The sequence below is a fragment of the Eptesicus fuscus genome, chromosome 22 (genome assembly GCF_027574615.1).
Source record: "Eptesicus fuscus isolate TK198812 chromosome 22, DD_ASM_mEF_20220401, whole genome shotgun sequence".
Classification (NCBI taxonomy): Eukaryota; Metazoa; Chordata; class Mammalia; order Chiroptera; family Vespertilionidae; genus Eptesicus; species Eptesicus fuscus.
In genome coordinates, this window is record NC_072494.1 from 23685917 (window position 1) to 23695223 (window position 9307).

A 9307-nucleotide genomic window follows, 5' to 3' on the forward strand; every position below is an offset into this window, starting at 1 on the left:
TTATTCCCATCCATCTCAAAGGAAGAAATCCCCTAGCAGAGTGACCTCATCATTTGTCCTTTAAATTCATCCCCTCCCAAGTCTGTGGGTCCATCATAAGCATCTAGCACAGTTTTGTTTCCCCCCTTGTCTTTGCTTTCTCCCTTCTTTCCTTTTTTCCTTTCTCCCTCCCTCCCTCCCTCCCTCCCTCCCTCCCTCCCTCCCTCCCTCCCTCCCTCCCTCCCTCCCTCCCTCCCTCCCTCTCTCCCTCCCTTCCTTCCTTTCTTCCTTCCTTCCTATTTCCTATGGATGAATGTTGCTGTCCCCCAAAATTTATGTCAAAGCCTGAACTTCCAATTTGATGATGTTTGCAGGTGGGGCCTTTGGGAGGTAATTATGTTTAAATGAGGTCATGGTAGGGTCTTCATGGTGGGATTAGTGTTCTTGATAAGAAGAGCAGAGGCCAAAGTCCTTTCCCCCTCTCTGTCCTGTGAGGACGTAGTGAGCAGGCAGCCATCTGCAAACCAGGAAGAGGGCTCTCACCAGAACTTGACCACGACCATGCTGGCATCCTGAACGCAGACTTCCCAGCCTCCAGACTATTGAGAAACAAATGCCTGTTGTTTAAGCCACCCAGATTATGCCATTTTGTTCTAACAGCCTGAGCGAAGACAAGTGCTGACAACATTGCTTTGAAATTTTTGGATTTTTCAGTTATGCATGCCAAATACTTTCCTTTTTGCTTAAGGATGTTTGAATTGGGTTTCTGTTGTTTACCATCAAGAATTCTGATGAAAGTAGTCTTCTTTCTCCATCAATCAGATCCCCCTCCCTCCAGTAACTCTGGTCTCTCCCTTCAAAACAAATTCCTTACCTCAGCCTCTACACATGCTGCAGACTCCACCTGCCCAGGAAAATTCTCTTTGGATCCTATAGCCACTGCCTGCTCTTCCTGCTTCCCTTCACGTCCACAAGCCCGGCTTGGCAGGTGACAAAGTTGTCACTAATCTGTGGCAAAACAACAGCAAAAAAAGAGGGGACAATGCTGTGAGGTTTAAGTTGGTTTACCGGGGTACCATTTAATACAATAAAATTCACCCTTTTACCAATAAATTTAATTTTTAAAAATTCACCTTTTTACATATATAGTTCTATGAATATTGAGAAATACAGTGTATAACCACTACCATAATCTAAATATAGTATATTAGAGGTCCAGTGCATGACAATCATGCACTGGGGGCAGGGGAGGGGTCCCCTCAGCCCGGCCTGTGCCCTTTCGCAGTCCTGGACCCCTCGGGGGATGTCTGACTGCTGGCTTAGGCATCCCCAGGGGTCCTTAGGCTCCCGCCACTGCCTCTGTGCTCGCCAGCCGTGAGCCCACTGGCGAGCCCGGCTTCTGGCTGAGCGGTGCTCCCCCTGTGGGAGCACACTGATCACCAAGGGGCAACTCCTGCGTTGAGCGTCTGCCCCTGGTGGTCAGTGCACATCATAGTGCCTGGTCATTCTGCTGTGTGGTCAATTTGCATACTAGCCTTTTATTATATAGGATTATTATATAGGATTGTCATCACCTTCCCCCCCAAATTCTCTGTTGCCCCTTTAAAGTAAACCTCTCCCCCAGGCCCTGGCCAACACTGATCTAACTTCTGTCCTTACAGTTTTCTTTTTCAGAATGTCAGATAAATGGAATCAGACTGTAATTTATCTTTTGCATCTGGCTTCTTTTACTTAGTATTATAATTTTGAGATTCATTCATGTTATTGTGTGTTTCATTTGTTCATTTTTCTTTACTCTGTGATTTTTTTATTCTTAATATATGCTGGTGAATAGTAGAATAATTTTTATTCCTTTATTTATTATTTAATTAAATATTAATTTATTATGCACTGGTTTTGAGTGTACAACTTAGCAGTTAGACAATCATATACTTTACATAGTGTTCTTCTCCATATTTCCAGTACCCCAATAGACACCATACATAGTTATCACAATATTATTGACTATATTTCCTATGCTTTGCTTATTTCCCCATTTATTCCTTTTCTAAAATAGCTATTCACATACCATACAATTCACCCATTTAAAGTATATAATTCAGTGGGGTTATTTTTGTATATTTACAGAATTGTGCAACCAATAGCACAATCAATTTTAGAACATTTTTTATCACCCCAAAAAGAAATCCTAAAGCAGCTACTTTCCATTCTCCCCAAACCCCAGCCCTAGGCAAGTACCAAACTGTCTCATGGACATTTCATATAAATGAAACATACAATATGTGGTCCTTTGTGGCTGGCCTCTTTCACTTCTTTCCAGCCACTATTTTAAAAATTTATCCATGTTGTAGCTGTATCAGCACCTCAGTCCTTTTTATTACTGGCTCATATTCCATTGTGTGCATATATCAGATTTTATTTATCCATTCATCAGTTGGTAGGCAGTTGTTGTTGTTTTTTCTTCTACTTTTTGGCTATTATAAATAACTATAAACATTTTCGTATAAGTTCTTGAGTGGAAATATGTTTTCATTTCTCTTGAGTATATTCCTAGGAGTAGAATTGCTGTCATTAGTTCATTCTTTTAATTGCTGAGTAGTATTCCATCATATGGTGGTACCACAATTTGTTTATCCATTCATCAGTTGATGGGCATTTAGATTGTTTTCTGTTCTTGGCAATTATACGTAAGCTGCTTAAACATTTGTGTAAAGGTCTTTGTGTGAACATATGTTTTCATTTCTCTTGAGTAAATATTCAGGAGTAGGATTGCTGCATCATTTGGTAAATGTATGCTTCATGTCATAAAAAACTGCTTTTCCAGAATGGAAATATTATTTTACGTTACTACTAGCATGTATGAGAGTTCAAGTTACTCTTCATTCTTGTCAATGCTTCCTATTATCAGGGTTTGTTTTCTTTTTTTGGTTGATTGATTGGCTGCTTGCTTGCTTGCTTTTTGCCATTCTAATGGGATTGTAGTGATATTTCATTGCAGTTTTAATTTGCTTATCCTTAATAATTAATGGCGTTGAGCATCTTTTTGTTGGCTTATTTGCCATTTATATCTTTTTTTAATTAAAAGACCTTTTGCCCATTAAAAAATTGAGTTGTTTATGTTCTTATTGATTTGTGTGAGCACTTTATATAACCTGGAAACAAGCCATTTGTCACATATGTTTTTGGCAAATACTCCTAATCTGTGCCTGTCTTTTATCGACATTCAAAAGGGCAGAGTTTTAAATTTGGATAAAGTCTAATCTACCAATTTTTTTATGGTTTATGCTTTTTGTATCCTTTCTAAGAAATGTTTGTCAGCCAGTTGTTTTAGTTTTTGTTTAAACTAAATTTATTTACTAGTAACTCAAAGCATTTTAAATTTATTCTGAGATTTTGCTTCTCTGTTGGAATGAAAGTACCGTTTTAAAAATACTACCATAAAATGATGACAATAAGAATAGATAGAAGTGTGTGTGTGTGTGTGTGTGTGTGTGTGTGTGTGTGCCTAGAAAAATAGAGTTGATTAATGATATTATGTTGGTGTCACAGGTCAGGTTCCCCAGGAGACAGACATAAATTTGCATGTGACAGATCTCTCCTTGACCAAATCCTGCTGAGTCTGCTCCAAGGCCTCTTCTCAACGAGGGGTTGACCTTCGACTTCGGTCTGTCCTGGTCAGGTTGGCAGCACTTAGTTTTAGCAAGAATCCTGTTAAGTTAATTTAGAGACCTCCCCCCGGCTCCAATACCTGATTCCCCTCAATATCTGATCAAATTCTTCATCCACTAGCATCTCCCTTGTGATGTGTAACCATCCTAACCTGCCTTCAGCAAGAATTCTGTTAGGCTGGTTTAGTTAGAATTTCCTCTTACCTCTTGTAGTGAACCCTTTCACGTCCCGCGAGGTTCAGGGTTCAGGTTCAGGGTTCGGGCTCTGGAGGAGGCTGCACACAAATGAAAGAGACTGGAAAATATTAATTTGGAAATATTGGGGGCCAGGCAGGAGCCGAACTCAAGGGGAAGGACTCCACTTTGCTCTGGCCTTGCTATCCCTTTTATTAAGACTATGGGATACACCCATAGCCTTTAGGCAGGCAATTCCAATAATAGCCAATCAGCAAGGATTTACATAAAACTAAAAGGTGTACGTTGCTTTAGCTACCATTGTCTCAACTAGACAGTGGGTGGTTGGCTCTGACCTTTCAGAGCTTCAAGGTTGACCAGCCTTCTGGGTTCCTTGTCCACAGCTCTGCTAGTGAAGGCAATGGCGGCTTCCAACAACCTCTGATGTTTCCTATTAGTAATTTTCCATGCCATAACCCCCAACCCTCTGCTATTTGGCTATAAAACCCCACTTGTCCTTTTTATATTCAGAGCTGAGCCCAGTTTTATACAGAGATCTCTTTTCTCCTATGGCAATAATCCTGAATACCCCTTTAACTACTGTCCAGCTCTGTTTTTTTCTTTGACACATAGAGGGATTTTACTGGGTTTGGGGGGTGGAGGGGGTGTCTACCAGAAACAACAGCTCTAAGCAGGGAGTGAATCAAGCAGAGGGAGACATTGAATTATGATGCAGTTGCCACGGAGGCCTCAGCTAATCCCATGGGGAAGCTCTGGAACTGGGGCGGCCCTTCAGAATGGCCCTGAGTACAGGGAAAAATCTGGACCCTTGCGTCCCTCAACCCTTCCCCCATCAAGTGAGATAATGTGTGAAATTTAAAATGTGGTATAGGAGTGAGAGAGATTAAGTATTTGAACTGTAGTAAGTCTTGGTGAGCCCAAGGCAATCCTTCTAGAAGGAGAATAAAACAAAACTAGTCATTCTATAAGGAGAAATAAAACAAAAGTAATTAGTCATCTGTGAAACCCTTTCCATGGTTCTGTGACCTCTGCAACCTAGCAGCTATGTATCCTGGCAACAGTCTCTGGGCTTTATGCCTGGTTTGCATCATTCGCCACTGGGGTGAAGACATCACTGTTACCTGTTCCATTTTTTTTTTTCCCCTGAAGCAAATGGCTACCCTTTGCACCTGGCAAGGTCTGGATGCTAAAGGAACTGCGGAAGGGAAAGACTTCCCTGAATCCTAGGGGATGCGGACAAGGCTTTTTATGAGAACTTTAATAAAGAATAAGTCTTGAGGGTATGTGGGAAATGATGTTTTGCTGTTTTTAATTTACATGCTTGGGCATCATTCATGCACCACGGAGCTCTCCACCCCACTTCTCACATTGTTGTCAGTCTAAACCCGGAAAAGGCAGACAAAAGCTCAAAGCCGCCCACCACCCGGCTCTTGGCAAGTAAATCTGAGGATCCACTAGGAAAAGAGAGGTTTTTCCTTCCCCAAGGCGGTCCTCCTGGTCCCTTTCAGTCCTCTCAGCAAACGAGCTCCTGGAAGTCAGAGCCGTCAGGAGACAGGAGACCTATCTGCTTTCATGTTTTCAATCTGACCTCCTTGAAATGCAGAAGCTAGCTTAGGACTGACTTGCGGCAGAGCCAGAATTAGAGTCAGATCTCCTTTCTCTCAAGTCAACTGAGCCAGAAACCTCGAGCTAGCCTTGATTCTCCTGCCTTCCCCACCTCTCACATCCACTTAGTCACTAAGTTATGTTAGTTTGACTTAAACATAGCTCTCAGACGTATCCCCTTTTCCCGAGTTGTCATTGCTACTTCTTTTGCTTAGGTTCTCCCTAATCTCTTGGACAATTGCAGTAGCTTCCTAACCCGTCTCTGCCTGGTTTCTTCCTTTGCAGCCCATTCCGCACAGCGCAGCCAGAGTCCTGGTTTACAAGCACAGAGCCAACAACTCATTCCCTTGCCTAAAGCTTTCTGTAGCTCTCATTCGTCTTCATGATAAAGTCCAAACTCCTTAGCCATACCTACAAATGTCATCCTTGGCAGTTGTGACAAATTTGATGGCAAGCACAATTAATGGTGGCTTTAACCACAGGATATTTGTGTTCCCTTAGCTCAGGGATGGGGCAAGTCTGGCCCGCGGGCCATATAAGGCCCTCGAAATCATTTGGTCTGGCCCTGCCAAGGCATTATGAGTTAAGTTAATTAAATGCTTGACCAAATACAGCAGGCTAATTTTTAAGTTGATAATTTTGTATGGCCCACGAATGATGTTATACACATATATTCAAATGGTCCGTGCAGAAAAAAGGTTCCCCACCCCTGAAAAAGTCTTAAGGCAGGCAGTCTTACAATTGGTTTGGCCAATTTCTGACTTTCTGTCCGTTCTCTTCCATCCTCCGTGTATGGTGTCCACCCTCAGGCTTCTCACTAAGGTCACAGATGACAACTCTAGATATCACATCCAAATCACACGGTGGGAGGGAGGGAGGGAAAAGAAAAATCTTCCTGGTACAGAATTAGTTTTTTTTCTTTCTTTCTTAAAATCAAGGATAGCCCTAGCTGATTTGCTCTGTGGCTAGAGCATCAGCCTTCAGACTGAATGGTCTTAGGTTCGATTTCAGTCAAGAGCACATATAACTTGGTTGCAAGCTCTATTCCCAGCCCTGGTCAGGGTGCATGCAGGAGGCAACCAATTGATGTGTTTCTCTCACATCGATGTTTCTCTCTCTCTGTCTCTCTCCCTCCCTTCCACTATCTCTAAAAATCAATGGAAAAATATTCTCAGATGAGGATTAACAAAAATAAATTAAAATCAGGGATGAAACTCTTTCCTCACTACCTTCCATCAGATTTCTTCTGTTTTTCTGGCTAGAACTGAGTGCCATACCCAGTCCTAGACCAAGTGTTATCATCAAATGTAAGGGGGACTGCTGTCTTTGGCTTAGGCTAATTGTGATTTATGTTCTGGCCCTAGGCATTTTACCACCAGAACAAAATCAAAATTCTGTTAGCAAGGAAAAAGAATGGCACACTTACAATGTGCATCCCAACCCCTAAGGCCTCCCCCTACCCCGTTAGCTTCATCTTCGGCCATTCTCCTTTATTCTGCCTTTCACTCTAGCCATATGGAACCGCTCACAGTTCCCAGAACAGTCCTCCATGACTTTGCATTTGCTGTTCCCCCTGCTTGGAATATCCTTCTCCCCTTGATAATCTTTTGAATTCTCATTCTTCTCAAGAAATTCAGCTGAAATGTTACCAGCTTTGTAGCACCTTTCCTGATCCTCCAAAGCAGGAAGAAAACAGGTTCTAAGTTAAAGAGTGTACGAAAAAATAAAAATGGAATGAAGAAAGGTGGAAGGAAAGTAGGAAGGAAGGAAGGAAGGAAGGAAGGAAGGAAGGAAGGAAGGAAGGAAGGAAGGAAGGAAGGAAAGAAAAAGGGAAGGAATGAAGGGAGGGAGGAAGGAGGGAAGAAATGAAGGAAGAAAAGAAGGAAGGAAAGAAAGAATAGAGAAAGGAGGAGAGGGAGGGAGGAAGAAGGATTGAAGCTTTGAGAGTTAAATAAGACATCTAAGTTGTTTAGATTGTCACTTCCTGGAATCTCTGCCTAATTTCTTTGAAATGTGACTCAGGTTCTTCCCTCGGGGCATGTCTGTTCTTGTTCTGACAGAACTTTAAACTGTTTACTTCACACTCCCGTCCAGCAGCATCTCCATTATTCGTATTCAGCCATCTCCCTTGTGGGTAAGAATCACAGATGATCAAGATACCTGCGCATGCACACCTGACAGGGGCAATGTTTTAATTCTCTCATCATGCCGCCGTTCCTCAGCCCCTCCAGCTTGGGCTGCCTCCCCGGTCTTTCATCTGCCTCGTCCTCTGTGGTCCTTGGTTCCCTTGGAATGTCTGTAGCTGAGGGCTTGGCTCTGGGGGCCACGTGGGCAGAAGAGGAGGACCGGGTCACATGCGATGCTTTCTGTTTAATAAAGGTTTGTCTGGCCATTTTAGCCAAATGTTCTTCTGTAAGTTCTGAAAAAGGACTCGCCTTCTAAAAATCTTAGATGGGAGCTTCTTGAGGGTGCCCAGCAAGGAAACCAAAGCAAAACTGCGCAGGGCAATAGCGGGACTCCCGGTCCTGCAGTCTCCTTTGGCAGCAGCCTGTCCCCGTGCTCCCTCAGGGCACACAGTGGCCTCCATTACCTCTATGGTCCACTAAGAAAACCTGTCCTCGGGAATGGAGTTAAGGAACTCATTGGCACAACTGTTCTCCTGGTAAAGGTCACTTGGTATTCAAAATAAAAGTATGAAGTCTCTTCTTTTCTGAACTGAACTCCAGAAGACGCACAATCAAGTTCACTTTCATTGAGCACTTACTATGTACCAGGTATGTTGCTAAGCACCTTACATTGTCTTCTTCTCAAATTTAGGTAGAATATCATTTAGGATGTTCTTGATTTACCTGAACCAAGTAGGTATAAATGCAAAGGGTTTTTATGGGCTCACCATCCTGGGAAGTCCAGGTATAAGGCTGGCTTCAGACATGACGGGACTCACACAATGTTATCAGAACCTTGCCTCCCTCCAACTCCTGGGATGGCTCCATCTTCCTTTGTGCATTTTGGCTTTATTCTCAGGTTCAATGTGGGGGCAGGTGGCTGGAGCTGCACCAGACAGTCTTCCAGTGTCTCTGTTCTCAGCAGGAAATCGAGACCTTTCTCCTGCATGCTCAGATGCACTCGGATTAGATGGGATCACATGCTCATCGTAAATAGGTCTCATAGCCGGGGCCACAAAGCGTCTCTCCGGGGTCATTCCAGTTTCATCGATGAAGAAACTGAGGCTCAAAGGTTTAAGTAACTTGCCCAGGGTCACTGCTAGGAATTGGCAGAGCAGAGACTTGAATCCTGTCTCTCATATTTAACAAGCCATATTTGTTGTTCCACTCATTCAGAAGAAATGTGTTTAGTCTTTAAAGAAGTAAAAACAAGAAGTGTAACTAGAGTAAATGAATCAATGGCAAATTTTCCATAATGAAAATTATGCCCAACTTATCCTGCAAATTTATCCCAAGGGACAGGCTGGAAGCTCTCTAAGGAGGCATAACTCTTTTTCCAATATGCCATTGGCCAAGTTCTACGCCCAGGAAGGAAGGGGGTGTGGCCATTTATTAAAGGTACAGGACACGCTTCCGACGTCATTATCAGAATGACTTGAACCAAAAACTCTGCTTGCTTCAAGAAAATCAACATGTGAAGTGAATTCTTGATATAAATTTTACTTTCTTAGATACTTCAGATGGCTCAGCTGCCTCCTGGAAGAATTTTGAAACAGTAATCCAAGAGGCATGGTCATTGTTGATTTTGTGCTGAACTCTCGACCACAAGTGGCTATAAAGTCTGTTATTAATGGCCTTATCATACTGACACAGGGCCATGTACTAAGTAAGATAGAGAAAACCATGGTGCTCACT

The 9307-nt window shown here is 42.8% G+C and overlaps 1 long non-coding RNA gene across 2 annotated transcripts; it reads right to left on the minus strand.

Moving 5' to 3' along the window:
* Nucleotides 1-279: 279 nt before the first annotated feature.
* LOC129147920 (uncharacterized) lies at nt 280-7354 on the minus strand. 2 transcript variants are annotated; one of them, XR_008555139.1, is made up of 5 exons: nt 6977-7354; nt 6187-6264; nt 3852-3922; nt 854-987; nt 280-578 (listed from the first exon to the last, which is right to left on the minus strand). It is a non-coding gene; the product is annotated as an uncharacterized LOC129147920 (long non-coding RNA). The 2 variants fall into 2 exon arrangements; XR_008555138.1 differs by lacking the exon at nt 6187-6264 and having other exon boundaries at nt 3852-3942.
* Between the last annotated feature and the right edge of the window lie 1953 nt (nt 7355-9307).